At 40.1% G+C, this 14,651-nt stretch overlaps 1 protein-coding gene across 1 annotated transcript in view; it reads right to left on the bottom strand.

Annotated features, from left to right (window-relative positions):
• The window catches only part of LOC106612532 (CUB and sushi domain-containing protein 1), a 200,871-nt gene that overhangs the window by 126,185 nt on the left and 60,035 nt on the right, over window positions 1-14,651 (bottom strand). The gene's annotated exons all lie outside the window — the stretch shown is intronic.

The following is a 14,651-nucleotide window of genomic DNA, read 5'->3' as shown; positions in this document are numbered from 1 at the left end:
ACATATTGTTGTATTACTTTTTTAATAACAGAGCATTTTCTAAATTCAAACTGACCCCCTGCAACTGGACACAGACATTTTATGAGACACCTGTTTCCCCAAATCAAGGACGAAAAATCTCTGTGCAACACCAAACAGTACCAATCCTGTAACTCCCAGTAATGGATACCAAACATCTTTGGTTAAATCACATTATATTGTTTAACAATTTGTATCTAAGAGAACTGGTGATCAGCAGATGATGGGAGAGGTGGTCTTGATGAAATTGCCATTCCAAAGAAACATACAGTATGTTCAGAGATACAATAGAACACTGATTGTAAAACCTCTTCTATTTTAAGTCATAGATATGACTACTGGTAGTTGTTTAGCTAGCTAGCTACATAGCTGGCTAAGTTAGCAAACATAAAAATTAATTGATTCCCCCCACTGTAACACAGTAATATGTTAGCCAGCAATACACAATACGGGTTTCAGTAGATAAACTAAATTTAGCTAGCTAGCTAGGTGGCTTGCAGGAAAGATAATTTATTTAGCTAGGCACCATATTTGTCATCTGCCCTCTTGGTGCTGGCATTGGCTGTAGCTGAGCTTCTAACGTTAGCTAAATCAAACTCTTTGTTTAGAATCCTCTTCGCTATAATGAAACATGTATGGTTGAATGTCACCATGTGGCTAATAAATGCTCCATCATCAAATTCGTGTTGATGAGAGGAATCACTTGAAGAAATTGTGTCTGGTCAGTTCTTTGAGTTTTGCCCAAAGGATTGTTGTTAGTGTCACCCTCCTTTTTAAAAAAATCCCAGCTTGGGGAAGGGATGGGGGCCAGAGCACAAAGCATCTCCCAACACAAGTTGTAATCTTTCAGAGACTACAACTTGAAAAACTGTGTGTGCTTGTATATTTAGCACTGAATCCACCGATAGGAACATCGCTGAAAGACGTCCAATGGCTCTATCGAACAAGGACAACCATATCTACACCCCAAAACACGTATAGTGAGATCAGTATAACATAGAGCCTTCGTGAAATGCCACAAAGTAGGACTACATGTATTTTTAGATCTTGCCCCCCCTCCCCCCACCCCATCAATACTGCCATCATAGGGTTATCTATCATTCAGCATGCAAAGCCCTGACCTGCCTTCCTCCTGGGCAATTATGTGTAAAACACATCTCACTGTCCTAGAAATGCCTCAGACATGATAAAAACAAGCCCAGATTCCCCCAGAGTGAAATTCCCCTTTAAGGACATAGCATGAAGGGTGAAATAAAATAATTGAGGGTATCCAACTTTAAAATGTAAGGTCAATGAAAACAGAACACAACCGAGGAAATTTGTCAATGTCAATATTCTATTATCTTACTGTACATGGGCCCCTGGACTAGTAGTGTACTGCTCTCCAAACTACTTAAAGAAACTCTGAATAAATACTGACCAAATGAGAGAAAATGACTGAACGCACAACGTTAGAGAGCAGCGAGCGCTCACCCTCTTGTTCTCCCTGACCCTAAATCCCTAGTTAACCCTTCTTCTCATTTCCTTTCATAGTATTATTACTCCCTGCCTTCAGAAAATGTCAATCCCAATCGCTTGAAACCCTCATGTGATCTTTCTGCACCTACCTTGTTTCTTTCATCCCCTTGGTCTTTGCTACAATGATCATGGATTTAGATTCTTGCCACATCTCCAGCATGCTAAGCCTCCCAGCGCTCATCCCCCCAGGTCTGCTCCTTCATCTGCCCACAATACCTTGTGGAGCTCAAAAACCTGGTGTCAGGATGCAGCTGCGGCTCATGGTCCTCTGCATATCAAACACCTTCCCCATACCTTTGATCACATCACCCTCACCTCATACTTTCTATGGCAAGACTGAGTTGGTACTGTAAGAAAAAAACTCTTGGTTGCGGGGTCTACCCTGCCTGAAACTAGAAATTTCACACACATGGAACGAGAGAATTAGGTAACAGTCAGTAATTTGTAGATCATTTTTTAACTGTTTCCACTGTGAGCAGTCAGTGTCATGTCAGGCCAAAGCATCCTTTCTCTTCTAGGTATCAAATGCTGGGTCACTCACTCACTAAGGGTTTTGATAGAAAACACAAACCTTACCAATGACTCCAAATCCTTGGTCCCTCTATATTTATCAAAAGCAAAATTGGATTTCATTATTTAATCTGTCAAGACGGGAAATGTAACAATCTTCATTATAGATTTACAAACCAGGGCCCTAACATTACCCACAAAAAATATGAACATCTCAAATATCAGGGGACTGGGGGGGGTCAATCTACTCAGCAGACATCCAACTGTGGGATACCACGGTGATACTGAATATTACAATTTAATATGAAATATGCTGTTGATATTACTGGTTACTTGAGCATCAATCAGGCAGTATGAATTATTATGATAGTAGTTATAAATGTGTACTAGCATGACTAGTAAGAGTTTATTTCAGACAATGCCATAATGAGAAGGTTCCAGAAACCATGGCCTGTTTTATTTGGTTTGCTGTTCAATATATGCAAATATTATCCAAAGTGAACAGAAGTATGGACAAAAATAAGAGAATAAAGACAAAAGAATACACTATACAATATGCTCAATCAACACCAGATAATATGCCAGCCACTGTAGCAACATGCCAACATAGTCATTGTCCGAACATATTTAAAAAAAATATATATATATGGAATTATTTAAGGACATTTAACATAGCATCATGTTTATGCATACAGTAATGTAACAGACGCCACAAGCTGCTTAAACCTAACAGACCGTACAATGTGGGCTGAGAGAGAGAGAGAGAGAGAGAGAGAGAGAGAGAGAGAGAGAGAGAGAGAGAGAGAGAGAGAGAGAGAGAGAGAGAGAGAGAGACCATGCCTAAATCCAAACAAGGTCTAGTTCCTCTAGTGCAGGTATTCTCCCATCGGTACGCACAAATTTAAAAAATAAAACATTCTTCACATTTTCAAACAGTACATTTATATTTTCCAATGGGGCTATACATTTGGGTGAGTTTTTTTTCTTAACAAAGTAGCCTCGTTTCACTACCAAAAATAAAATTAAACCCCGCGGGTGAGAAGCTAGCGTCCCACATACCCCAGAGAGGTTAAAGACATACAGAGCCTGTAATGGCATTACCATAATCTCACGGTCATGCCGAGTTCAACGAGATGCCCCGCTTGACCGTAGCTCGCTCGGTCTAAGAGCAGCGACCGTGAAAAGTAGGCCAAAAATGAAGCCTGTCCCTAAATTTCAGGTGCTTCTGGGGGACAGCGGCGGAACCGTTAGGGTTAGAAGGACAATTCAACCTCAGGAATGTTCCTAAGGCCCACCCGATCTGTGCAAGCCTAACCTTGACCATGTGGCATTAACCCTTAACAGTTAAAAGAAAGTGTTTACATCAAAAAGTTTGCAATGACTTCTCTCCCCATAGGATTACATTGCCTGCTCCCCTAAATTCAACCTGAAGCCTATGTGAGTTATGAATGCCTTATGAAACTGTCTTCAATGACAATCCATCAGGCCACTATGAGGTCTACATGTGTCGATTCTAAGCTTCCTGGAGCAACCGGAAGTAGTTAAAATCACCCTAAAAGTGTTTTGCCATACCCAACCTGCAGTTTGTGAGAAATAGTGCATTCAACCCTGTGTAAATCAGTCAGTTCTTAACGTAAAGACTTAAAACTCAGGATTCTGTAAAAGCTTCCTGTGCCAACCGGAAGTGCCTTTAACCTGTTAGGGCTAGGGGGCAGTATTGACACGGCTGGATAAAAAACATACCCGATTTTATCTGGTTACCACTCCTACCCAGTAACTAGAATATGCATATACTTATTACATATGGATAGAAAACACCCTAAAGTTTCTAAAACTGTTTGAATGGTGTCTGTGAGTATAACTGAACTCAAATGGCAGGTCAAAACTTGAGAGATTCCTTTACAGGAAGTGGCCTGTCTGACCATTTCTTGAACTTCTTTTCCATCTCTATCTTTTACTAAGGATCTCTGCTCTAACGTGACACTTCCTACGTCGTCCATAGGCGCTCAGAGCCCCAGGCTGAAACACATTATCGCCTTTCTCAAGTGGCCTATCAAGGGACTCTGGGCTTAGGCGCGTGACCCGACCGCCCCCGCCTTTGTGATTTTTTCCTCTGTTTGCCGAAAAGGAGATTCCCTGTCGGAATATTATCGCTTTTCTACGAGAAAAATGGCGTAAAAATGGATTTTAAACAGCGGTTGACATGCTTCGAAGTACGGTAATGGAATATTTAGAATTTTTTTGTCACGAATTGCGAAATGCGCGCGACCCTTCTTTACCATTTCGGATAGTGTCTGGAACGCACGAACAAAACACCGCTATTAGGATATAACGATGGATTATTTTGGACCAAACCAACATGTGTTATTGAAGTAGCAGTCCTGGGAGTGCATTCTGACGAAGACAACAAAAGGTAATCAAACTTTTATAATAGTAAATATGATTATGGTGAGTGCTAAACTTGCCGGGTGTCTAAATAGCTAGCCCGTGATGCCTGGGCTATGTACTTAGAATATTGCAAAATGTGCTTTCACCAAAAAGCTATTTTAAAATCGGACATATCGAGTGCATAGAGGAGGTCTGTATCTATAATTCTTAAAATAATTGTTATGCTTTTTGTGAACGTTTATCGTGAGTAATTTAGTAAAATGTTAACGAATTCCCGGAAGTTTGCGGGGGGTATGCTAGTTCTGAACGTCACATGCTAATGTAAAAAGCTGGTTTTTGATATAAATATGAACTTGATTGAACAAAACATGCATGTATTGTATAACATAATGTCCTAGGGTTGTCATCTGATGAAGATCATCAAAGGTGAGTGCTGCATTTAGCTGTCTTCTGGGTTTTGGTGACATTATATGCTAGCTTGAAAAATGGGTGTCTGATTATTTCTGGCTTGGTACTCTGCTGACATAATCTAATGTTTTGCTTTCGTTGTAAAGCCTTTTTGAAATCGGACAGTGTGGTTAGATTAACGAGAGTCTTGTCTTTAAAATGGTGTAAAATAGTCATATGTTTGAGAAATTGAAGTAATAGCATTTCTAAGGTATTTGAATAACGAGCCACAGGATTCCACTAGCTGTTACGTAGGTGGGACGATTTCGTCCCGCCGACCCTAGAGAGGTTAATCCTTTACGTCCCAATAGCTTGTTCTTGTTAGCGCGTTCTGAAGGCTTCACCAAATTTTCCGACGTGCGCGGGGCAACTCTTTCAACAAAATGCATTTTTTTCTTATTTAGGTTCGTTCAAACATGTCAAACGTTGTATAACATAAATCTGTAGGGCCTTTTTCAACGAGAGCTCCAATAAGATTCGAGGGGGACGATTGCATTGTGTTTCAAAACGTTTCGAAAGGGGAGTGTAACCAGGGGCGCCGGCGTCATAATGGTGATGGCCCTCTCCGTGTGACCACGTTCCACAGCGTGTCATTCTGTCAGTTTTCACAGTAGGAGACTCAAATCACTTTGTAAAGACTGGGGACATCTAGTGGAAGCAATAGGAAGTGCTCAATGAACCATAGCTCACGGTGTGATTAAGAGGCAACGTGATGAAGTTGAGTTCGCAATTCAGAATTTCACTTCCTGTTTCGATCTGTCTCGGGGTTTTGACTGCCATATGAGTTCTGTTATACTCACAGACACCATTCAAACAGTTTTTGAAACTTTAGGGTGTTTTCTATCCACAAGTATTAATTATATGCATATCCTAGCTTCTGAGTTTGAGTAGTAGGCCGTTTAAAATGGGCACAATTTTTTTTCAAAATGCGCTGTGGCGCCCCCTATCCTAGGCGACCGTCAAGAGGTTAATTGGGGTCAAAGTGGCTGTTTCGAAGGGTTACAAAAGTCACATCTTTCCAAAACTTCATATGTGTGACTAGGTAACCCTCATGAACTGTAAATCAGTCATTTCTCCCATCAGATTTCCAAGAAAAGCTTACACACACACACAGCAAGGACGGCGTGACATAGTGTGGGGCTTACAGACACACAGAGCCTGCAATAGTTACCTTTGTTCGAACTATCAAAGAACCGTCAGACCTAGAGCTCTGAAACTTAGAAACCTGTTCTAGAGCTCAAGTCGATAGTGCACAGTGAGTTATGTGGCTCTAGAAGGTTCTCAGACCGAGAAACAGCCTCCTACATCAATTAATTTTGACCATCACAAAAATGACAACATTTAGAAAAGTCCCAGTCGCAAGATAGCTCATTCAAGGACCCCGTAGCAACGCCCGGAAAATGTGGATTTTCAGCACCAATTAAGGTCGCTGCTCGGGCTCCAAATGACCTATCGAGCCGAACCTTGGGATTCGGGGTCGCCTCAGCTAGGCCTACACATAATGTCAGCACTGGACCCGCAACTAGAACGTAACTATGTGTTTTATGTTTTTATTATGGTTTGAACAGAAGGCACTGTGAATTTTGGGCCTGCTCTGGAATATGTGATAGTTGGCTTGGTGTCAGATGGTATCAGTTTGTTGTCAGAATGATATCTAATTGACTGATGTATAGTGACTTGCTGGGTGACTTTTGTCCATTTGCAATATGTTTAAACCTTGATATACCATCACCAAATTGACATTCTGAAATCAACACCAACGAGCGATGGAGAGGAACCAGAATCACTGCCAGGCCATCCCGAGTTCATCGGGCCAGTCAATTTCGCATTCCGGCAGTATTTTTGATCATGTCAATTTCGTGATGGTAAATGCCCATTGAAATATATTGCAAATGGACAGCAGTGCGCCTGGTGATTGGATCCGGTTACCAGGAGAACATTTTTAAAATGTTTTTTAATGTCTTTAGGGGATGCAAGGGGTCCATGGTTGGGTAAGGAGCACCCCCCATCAGTTTGTTGTCAGAATGATATCTAATTGACTGATGGTCGGTGACTTGCTGGGTGACTTTTGTCCATTTGCAATATGTTTAAAACTCTTACAGCTCCTTAAGGATAGGGGGCAGTATTGACAATTTTGGAAAAAATATGTGCCCATATTAAACTGCCTCCTACTCAAACTCAGAAGCTAGGATACGCATATTATTAGTAGATTTGGATAGAAAACACTCTGAAGTTTCTAAAACCGTTTGAATGGTGTCTGTGAGTATAACAGAAGTCATATGGCAAGCAAAAACCTGAGAGAAATCCTACCAGGAAGTGGAAATCTGGATGCATGGGCTCTCTTCAAGTCGTTTCCTATTGAATACACAGTGACGTAGTAATAATTGTGCACTTCCTACGGCTTCCACTAGATGTCGACAGTCTTTACAAAGTTGTTTGAAGCGTCTACAATGAACAGAGACCAAATGAGAAGGAGGGGAAGTTGTTGAGGCAGGGGATGACTTCACTTTACATTTACATTTTTACATTTTACATTTTAGTCATTTAGCAGACGCTCTTATCCAGAGCGACTTACAGTAGTGAATGCATACATTTCATACAATTTCATACATTTTTTTTTTTTTTTTTCTGTGCTGGCCCCCCGTGGGAATCGAACCCACAACCCTGGTGTTGCAAACACCATGCTCTACCAACTGAGCTACAGGGAACGGCACTTCTTGGCGCCGTTGAAATATTACTGAATCTTCACGTTCTGAAGGCCCTAAAGATGGATGTTTTACAACGTTTGACATGTTTTAACGAACGTAAATACAACTTTTTTTTACTTTTCATCGCGACATCGTCCGCGCGCTTCCTACACTTGGAGTAGCTTACTGGACGCACGAACAACAAGGAGTTATTTGGACATAAATTATGGACTTTATCGAACAAAACAACATTTGTTGTGGACCAGGGAATTCCTGGAAGTGCCTTCTGATGAAGATCAAAGGTAAGGGACTATTTCTAATGCAATGGATGACTCCAAGATGGCGGCTATCTGTATAGCCTAGTGTATTTTTCTGAGCTCAGTACTCAGATTATTGCAGAGTGCTTTCCTCATGAAGCTTTTTTTTTAATCTTTCATAGTGTTTGCATAAAGGAGATGTTCATCTATAATTCTTTGAATGACAGTTTAATTTTGTATCAATGTTTATGACAAGTATTTTTGTAAATTGTGCCGCTGATTCACCGGCAGTATTTGAGGGAAAATATTTTCTGAACGTCACGTGCCGATGTAAAATGCTGTTTTTATATATAAATATGAACTTTATCGAACAGAAAATGCATGTATTGTGTAACATGATGTCCTAAGAGTGTCATCTGATGAAGATCGTCAAAGGTTAGTGCTGCATTTAGCTGTGTTTTGGGTATTTGTGATGCATGCTAGTTGCTTGGAAAATGGCTGTGTGGTTATTTTTGTCGATGTACTCTCCTAACATAATCTAATGTTTTGCTTTCGCTGTAAAGCCTTTTTGAAATCGGACAACGTGGTTCGATTCAGGAGAAGTGTATCTACAAAATGGTGTAAAATAGTCCTATGTTTGAGAAATAGAAATTATTAGATTTGGTTTTGAATATGGCGCTCAGATTTTTTCACTGGCTGTTGATCCCGCTAACGGGATCCGAGCGGCAAGAGATATACCATCACCAAATTGACATTCTGAAATCAAGACCAATGAGCAATGGAGAGGAACCACTATCACTGCCCTGCCATCCCGAGTTCATCGGGCCAGTCAATTTTGCATTTCTGCAGTATTTTTGAGCATGTCAAATTTGTGATGGTAATTGCCCATTGAAACATATTGCAAATGGACAGTACATTTGCAGTATGATTCAACAGTGAAAAAACATCACCAAATGGACATGATGAAATCAACACAACGAGCGATGGAGGGGAAGCACTATCAATTCCCGTTCATCCCAAGTTCATCGGGCCAGTCAATTTCTGCATTTCTGCAGTATTTTTGAGCATGTCAAATTCGTGATGGTAAATGCCCATATTGCAAATGGACAGCCGTGCACCTGGTGATTGGAATGGTTTTTAATGCCTTTTTGTGGGGAGCAAAGGGTCTACGGTTGGGTAGGGAGCACCCCCCACCCGTGCCAATCCAATAAGGGTGGTCATTTTGGATGTTTTTCCAAAAATCATTAAAAACAACAGAGTCCCACTTCTCCCTCATCATTCATGACAAATAGACCATCTAGGTTGATTCATGGCTTAACATAGTGCTATATATAATTTGGGCAGTATAAATGCCATTTGGACATGGTTCACTGACTTTTGGGTTTGGAAACTGACTTCCTATGATCATACATGGCAAATGGACAAAACATCCTGATTTGGCACTTTCAATACTTTCATATTGCATTTGGACATTTCTTACTGCATTTGGCAATGTTTCCCTGACATTTGACTTCCTATGATATCATATTGCAAATGGACAAAACATATGCCTTATGGACAAAATAAATAGAAATTATGACAATAAAATGTGACAAAAGTATGTTCATACAGATCTTATACGTGTATAACCTCTCTGGGATATGTGGGACGCCCCGCCAACAGCCAGTGAAATAGCAGGTCACCAAATTCAAAACAACAAAAATCTCAGAATTAAAATTCCTCAAACATACAAGTATTATACACCAATTTAAAGATGAACTTCCACAGTGTCCGATTTCAAAAAGGCTTTACGGCGAAAGCATACCTTGCGATTATGTTAGGTCAGCGCCTAGTCACAAGAAAACATACAGCCATTTTCCAGCCAAAGAGAGGATTCACAAAAAGCAGAAATAGAGATAAAATTAATCACTAACCTTTGATGATCTTCATCAGATGGCACTCATAGGACTTCATGTTGCACAATACATGTATGTTTTGTTTGATAAAGTTCATATTTATATCCAAAAATCTCAGTTTACATTGGCACGTTATGTTCAGTAATGTTTGCCTCTAAAACATCCAGTGATTTTGCAGGGAGCCACATCAATTTACAGAAATACTCATCATTAACGTTGATATAAGATACAAGTGTTATACAATTAAAGATACACTTCTCCTTAATGCAACCGCTGTGTCAGATTTCAAAAAAGCTTTACGGCAAAAGCACACCATGCCATAATCTGAGTACAGCGCTCAGACACCAAAACAAGCCATACAGATACCCACCATGTTGTGTAGTCAAAAGAAGTCAGAAATAGCGTATAAATATTCACTTACCTTTGATGATCTTCATCGGAATGCACTCCCAGGAATCCCAGTTCCACAATAAATGTTTGTTTTGTTCGATAGAGTTCATCTTTATGTCCAAATACCTCCATTTTGTTTGCGTGTTTAGTCCAGCATTCCAAATTCACAAAGCGTGCGCGTTTAGCCCAGACGAAAAGTCCAAATAGTTCCATTACAGTTTGTAGAAACATGTCAAACGATGTATAGAATCAATCTTTAGGATGTTTTTATCATAAATCTTCAATAATATTCCAACCAGACAATTCCTTTGTCTTCAGAAATGAAAAGGAACTCAGCTCGCTCTCACAGCTGTGCGCATGACTGAGCTCATGCCATTTTTCCAAACACCTGGTTCAAATAGCTCTTATTCTCTCCCCATTCACAGTAGAAGCCTGAAACAAAATCTAGTGGAAGCCTTAGGAAGTGCAATATGACCCCACAGACACTGTATATTGGATAGACAATCACTTGAAAAACTACAAACCTCAGATTTCCCACTTCCTGGTTGGATTTTTCTCAAGTTTTTGCCTGTCTTATGAGTTCTGTTATACTCACAGACATCATTCAAACAGTTTTAGAAACTTCAGAGTGGTTTCTATCCAAATCTACTAATAATATGATATCCTAGCTTCTGGGCCTGAGTAGCAGGCAATTTACTCTGGGCACCTTATTCATCCAAGCTACTCAATACTGCCCCCAGATCCCAAAGAAGATAATTGACAAAAAAATCAAAAGAATTTCGAAAAACGGTCCAGAAAGCACTTTTTTAAGGGGGTGATAAGTTTTAGAATTTATTTTCAAAATTTGACCCTTGGGTCTTGACTTGATGTGCATTTGCAATATGAACATTTATGGTGGAGCGCACTCGCCATCTATTGGATTTTTGCTGTGTGACACTTGGCATTTGCAATATGTTTTGAAAACGGCGTCCAATTGAGTGGTATTGTACATCGTGTATATGTTTCGTACGGGGCCAATAAGATCCCATTCATTTTTGTCCATTTCAGGGGGGTATTCCCTTACATCTTTGTATGATTTGTTGTGTGCAAATGAACTCAATCTTACAGATAATGTCAAATGTGATATAGCGAAGCACCTGAGTGAGCTGGGTGTGCAATTACGCAGGTACTTTCCTGAAACGGACTACACAAACAACTGGATTCGTTATCCCTTTCATGCCCTGCTTCTAGTCCACTTACCGATATCTGAACAAGAGAGCCTCATCGAAATTGCAACAAGAGGTTCTGTGAAAATTGAATTTAATCAGAAGCCACTGCCAGATTTCTGGATAGGGCTGCGCTCAGAGATTCTTGCCTTGGCAAATCGCGCTGTTAAGACACTGACGCCCTTTGTAAGCACGTACCTATGTGAGAGTGGATTCTCGGCCCTCACTAGCATGAGGCCCTCACTAAATACAGGCACAGCCTGTGTGTGGAAAATGATTTAAGACTGAGACTATCTCCAATAAAACCCAACATTGCAGAGTTATGTGCATCCTTTCAAGCACACCCTTCTCATTAACCTGTGGTGAGTTATTCACAATTTTCGATGAACAAATAAGGTTTTATATGTAAGATGCTAAATAAAGAGCAAAATTATTGATTATTATTATATTATTATTTGTGCCCTGGTCCTATAAGAGCTCTTTGTCACTTCCCACAAGCCGAGTTGTGACAAAAACTCACACTCATTCTTATGTTTAATAAATGTATCATATAGTGTGTGTGTGTCGCAGGCTTACAATGATAGCAAAAAACAACATTTGAGTGTGCGCTGACCCTGGTGCTAGAGGGGGTACGCAGCTGGAGGTTGAATGTTTGAAGGGGTACAGGACTATAAAAAGTTTGGGAACCACTGCTCTAGTGTATGCAGTTATTTTGCTTCCTGCCTCTGAGGGGCGCTATACTACTGTGCTTTAACCACATTACACACCCCTTCTATTTACAGTCATGGAAGATTCCTCATTCAAGAGCACTGAGAAAGTCTTTTAGTTACTATGGAAACAAATAGAAGACCTGTTTGGATGAGAAGCTGAGAGAGAGGGGGGGAAATTCTTTATTATTTAAAGGGATCTCACCCCTTTTCTAATTAGTTTTGTCTAAAGGCCCCAAAAAGTGCCTCAGAGTACATCAGTATTCTAAAAAGCAGCCGAAAATCACAGCCCAGTGAAACATTTCAAATGGCAACAACTTGGTCTTCAGCTTGTCGAGAGCAAAACCAAAGGGGCAGATATACTGCAAGTTTTTCATGGGTGAACAGTTTGCGCCTGCTATTTTCTGAGGAGATTAAAACATAAAAGGCTGAACATGAAGTAGCTAAATAAAGTTGGAAATAAGGGTTGTTGGTGTTAAATAAAGACAGTATCATGGTTTGAGTTTGTTTTTACATTACTATTCCTTTTTGAACATAACAGTTGTTAACTTCGCACTTGTGTAAACATTCAGTAAAGCTGGCCCTAGATACCCACCATCACCCTGAAGCAACAACAATACATGACAGATACATTGCAAGTGTTTGCTTTTCTTCCATACTGAATGCTGAAAATGTACCACTTAAACACTTACGGCTGCTAAAAGTGGGGATTAATTGGGTACGGGACAGTTTTCATGGACAAATATTCCCACCCCCTTCCCACACAGTCTTTATTGAATACATAACGATTCCTTTCATTAGCCGGGTGATACTGGGGACATTAGTAATCATTTCTCTCAACCGGCAGCAGAATGTCAGGAGTGCAGAGTTTAACATTCACAGTGAGTACACCCTGTCTCACTTTGACTGATCTGCATATAACCCACGTGGCGTTTCACTGTCACTCAAGGGGCTTTGGCTTGCAGGCACAGCCACAGCCTTTAGAAATGGCTCTTTCTTTTGTTAATTTATGAACACAATGAGCAAATACCTTTGTTCACCTTTATCATCTGGCAAAATAAGATCAATTCAACCACAGATGAGGTGGTTAAATGCTTTTACTTAAGCGGTCATTATGCGTTTGCTTGGAAATATGCTTATGTTTAAGCATGTTGAAATAGGCTAGGCTACTGATGTACGTTTCCCAGACATCAAACTATTAGCTAGCAGATTACAATGTCCTTTCACAAAATGTTGTTTCATCTAGCCAAAATCCATGACCTTGAACGAATGACTCGAACGACTTTAAATATATAATTTCCCTTCCTTTCATGGATTTAAAACTTGTTCTTCATAACATTGCTTTAGTGTAGCATATACACACCCACAATCCTCTTCAAAGGTGACATAACAAAAAAAATCTGGATTACAAATACACATAACTGACAGACCATATAAGCAAATGGCCCATGACAACGAACATCAGCTGCCTCTAATTGGGAACCATACCAAGAGCACCAACATAGAAATGAAAAGACTAGAACACCCCCTAGTCACGCCCTGACCTACAACACCATAAAGAACCAAGGGCTCTCTATGGTCAGGGCGTGACACCATGAAACAGCAACATTTGCTTCACATCCCTTTGGTTTTCAGAGTGATTTCCAATTGTGCCTGCTGTGTGCTTTTCATTTTTTTTAAAACACAGTAAAGTGGTATTCATATCACCGATCAAATTTTGCCTGCACATTGTTGGCTATTGGAGGTAGGCTATATACAACTGTTGAAAAGGCCAGAACAAGCCATTTAGCTCATTACCTACGCTCTCTTTCAAGCCCAGGGAATCGATCAACAGAGGCCATTGTTCCATTGTTGAGAGGCCTTGTGAATCACTAACAACATCATGTCTCACCCTTACAATCCACACACTTTTCCTTTATGGAGTTCAGGGATTAAACAGAATGTGCTCAGACATCCATAAATCAATGTTATGGTACCACATTGTCACTGTTTAACATTCTTGATAATGACAAATTATATTTCAATAAGCTCTTAGCGGAAAGACACTTTCCCATTTCCACTTATGAAACGTTCAATGAGACAAAACCCAGGACTAGACAACACCTGAAAGTCAGGTTCAATTTAATGATATAATGGATAAGCAGATAGTGATCCTGAGGTCCTTAGCTGTGCCACAAGGTCAACCAAACTGTGCCGCTATGTCCATGACCAAGCCTAAACTCTAATTACGCAATGTAATTTAATAATTCCATTAAGAATGAAATATTGAATGTTTAAGCCACATCCATAATGCACAATGTTCATCAAGGGAATACAGCTTATGGTATGAATGCTCTAGCTCGTCACCAAAATTAATATAAATAAATAAAGGAAAGAATAAAAATAGAAAAGGTAACGGGCCAAATGTACCATCACTGTACGCAAATAAATGATCTGGGAGTGAAGGATTGAGAGCTCTCTCAAAGGGAAAGGCATTTTCGCTCAATCAAAAAGGGTCAACTAATCAACACATGCTGTTTAAAAGCTAAAATCCCCTTAGACTGACTTACAAACAGGGGTCAGGAGTGTTAGCAATGTAAAACCATTATAGATCCATGGATTCGATTTCAGTACCTTTGCTGGTTTGTTC

Source organism: Salmo salar, chromosome 01, assembly GCF_965601325.2.
Source record: "Salmo salar chromosome 01, fSalSal1, whole genome shotgun sequence".
Taxonomy (NCBI): Eukaryota; Metazoa; Chordata; class Actinopteri; order Salmoniformes; family Salmonidae; genus Salmo; species Salmo salar.
Note: the sequence above shows the minus strand (reverse complement) of the source record. Positions and strands in the feature narration are given on the sequence as shown.